This window comes from Cryptomeria japonica, chromosome 10 (genome assembly GCF_030272615.1).
Source record: "Cryptomeria japonica chromosome 10, Sugi_1.0, whole genome shotgun sequence".
NCBI lineage: Eukaryota > Viridiplantae > Streptophyta > Pinopsida > Cupressales > Cupressaceae > Cryptomeria > Cryptomeria japonica.
The window spans coordinates 786,747,467-786,751,080 of NC_081414.1; positions in this window are offsets into that span (position 1 = coordinate 786,747,467).

Sequence of the window (3,614 nt, forward strand, 5' to 3'; positions counted from 1 at the left end):
CCCCAAAGTTTTGATCTAGAAATCCTGAGAAAAAATGCCAAATCAAGTCGTACTCAACACAACAATGGCCAAGATAACGACAACATAAATCGGGTGAATAATGATACCGGAGGAGACAATGATGATACAACTATAAACCATGATGATACCACAAGGAACCAAGATGAAACAAGAAGGAATCGGGGTGACACAAGAACTCATCAGGATGCAAGGAGAACCCATGTTGATAATCCTCTTTTAACTCTCACTCAACAAATGCAAACATTGCAACAACAGATACAAGATATGCAGAATGGAACAAGTGCTAAAAGATATTACTTGGAGGATATCTGTCCATATCCTTTTGACAAAAGTTTGAACATGGTGCCATTCCCACAACATTGTTAGATCCCAAAATATGATAAATATGATGGGAAAATAGATCCTCAAGATCACATTAGGGAATTTTGTACCATGAGTATGGAATTTGCACATAATGAAACCTATCTCATGCGTTTATTTCCTAGAAGTTTGACTGGACAATCAATGGAATGGTTCTTTAAATTACCAGCTGGGATTAGATCATTTGAGGAGCTTGTGAACAAGTTCATTTCACAATACTCATATAGCATACACCATGAGATAAAAATGTTGTATTTGTGTAACATCAAGCAAAAGAATGGGGAATCTTTCATGGTCTTTCGACAATGATGGGGATAATTATTTAATAGATACCCTAGACCAGTGCCAAATCATGAGAAAATGGACATCTTCATTGACAATCTTACAAGTAAAATAAGTTATAGACTCAAGTTACAATGTCCTCCTAGTTTTGCAAAAATGATTGAAAATGGTTTAAAAATAGAGGATTCTATGGTCAAGAAAGGAGAATTGAAACTCTAGAAGGAGGGAAGTAATTCCTCTTACTTTAACAATAACAATAATAACAACAACAACAATCACAACAAAAATGGTAAACCAATATTTTGGACAAAGAACATAAATGTTGCTAATGAGGGAGTATCCAATAACAATGGTGTTAAACCGAAACAACCTATTTTCAATCTCTCAAGTCGAGCACTAGTGAATAACCAAGAAAATAATAAACCAAAACCTTTCTTTTCCAGCACTCGTAGAAAATTTACCAACATTGGGGAACCATTGGAATCGGCAATAAAAACTCTTCTTGCAAACAAGTTAAACACATTACTAGAAGCAACAGATTTTGAGCCTAAAATTAAACCGAGTTGGTGGAATGACAACCATTTTTGTGATTTTCATAGAAACAAGGGACACCAAACTAATGATTGTCAAAGGATAAAACATCTTATCCAAGATTTAATTGACAATGAGGTTATCACAGTGGATGGTCACAAAACGAATGAATCACATTTAGCCTTCAAAATTCCACCCCCTAACTATGAAAAGGGTGGAACATCAAATGCACAAAATGACAAAGGAAAAGAAAAGGTAAATTATGCTCACACCTATGCCAATGTAGTAAACACCATCATTATTAAGGATAAAATACCTTTAGAACCAGTGCATGCCATTACTCGAAGTAAGGCTAAGGTAACATTCCCAAGTGTAACGAATGATAGAACATCTATCTTGAGGCAATATAGCTTAGTAGATCATTTGCAAAAAACACCCGCATAGATATCAATCCTAGAGCTCATAAAAATCTCACCAACACATAAGGAAATATTGGAAAAGGCTCTAGTAGAAACAACAATCTCTAAAGAATTGGATGTTGATCAATTTCAAAACATGGTCGGACATCTCATAGCACCTCATTGTTTACTATTCGCAGAGCATGATGATGTATCATTGCAACATCCTCATAATGCTTCACTGCACATTGAAGTGCTTATTCATAAAACACAAGTCAAATGTGTTCTCATAGATGGAGGACCAGGCTTAAATATTTGTGCATTGAGTTTGCTAAAAGCTTTGGGTTTTTTCAAAAAATATAGTGGATCCTAGAAAGAGGATAGGAATCAAAGCATATGATGAAGAAGAATGTTCTTCAAAAGAAACAATGGTTTTACCACTCAGAATAGGACTGGTTCCTAGAGATACAGTTTGTCAAGTCTTGGACTTGAATTTATCCTATAACATTCTTCTGGGCAGACCATGGATACATGATATGCAAGCAGTCCCATCATTATATCATCATGGTGTAAAATTTCCCTATAATGGACAAGAGATAACAATTTCAGTAGATTCAACTCAATATTGTAGCAATTTGAAGCCAACTCAGGATGCAATAGTTCCTCATAATAGAGAAGCATTCTCTCATATTCCATCATCTCAAGAGACATTATTCACATCAACCTTAGAAGGTTTTGATAAAAAGATGAAATTGAATGATGAAGAAATGGGAAAGTATTCTTTACAAGCTTTACCACTTTCTCCAAAATCTTGTGGAAAACCGACAAGTTCACAATCACAAATCCCACAAAAATCTCTTCAAATATTTGATGGAGAATTTGTCAGAGATAGGACATTATTCAAAGAAACTGAAGACAAAGACATCCTTAATTGGTTATACAAGGATGAAGAAGAGACCAGAGCAACAACTTAGAGGTCACTATCCCTATAGAGCAGTATGGTAATGGATTCAGAATCATGCAAAGAATGGGATACAAAGGAAAAGGCCCTATTGGCAAGCATCAAGAAGGAATCATAGAACCCATCCAACCTCATTCTCAACATGATAAGGACAAATTTAGACTTGGGTATGGGCAACATACTCAACCTATAAAAAGTCAGGATCACCATCAATATCACCAACGAAACATGAAAGCAACACAAATGGAACAATCATCACAAGAATTGGCACAAAAACAAGTAGCTGAAGAATCTGTTAAAAAAAAAAGGGAAGAAGAGTATGCACAACAAAAAGAAGAACTCGCCATTGAAAGGGAAGATACTTCTTATAAATGGATCCAAAGATTGCAACCAAGTAAAAAACTTGATCAAGCTAATTTAGAACAGGCGACAAAACACGTATCAATCTCACCATCTGATTTGTCAAGTGAAGAAAATGAAGATAAAAAAGGCTTAGGGAATAGGCAAGTTAATACAAAGAAAGAAACATCTTCCACCAAACAAAAAGATGAACATGTTAGAAAATAAGAAGAAGATAACAAGAGAAAACAAGAAGAAGTAATAAAATTAGTCTCAAATCAGCAACCAGAAAAACAAAATAGTATAAAATCCAAATCAATCCCCAGTCAACAAGGACCAAAAATTGGAAGAAGTGAAGCAAAACTGATAGCAAGCCAAACAGAAGAAACAATCAGTCCAAAGGAAGCCGAGTATGAAAGAAGAAAAGAAATGGTAAAGAAAATAGCAGAAGCTACCCATAATCTATATGAGCAAATATGTAGATTACAAGAAACTAGTGAAACTAACTCACATGAGTGGGAGTTTGATACAAATTCTAAGACGTCTTCTGAAGAATTTTGTGACACAAAAGATGTATATGTCAATATGGTCCATTCGTTTGTGGGACACATGTCAGTGAATAGACCACTTGAGAGAGAATCACAAACTACCCATTCTAACTTTACCATAGCTAATTTGAGAACGATCAGGAGAGTATATCTTAAAGAGAGTGATATCCTTAA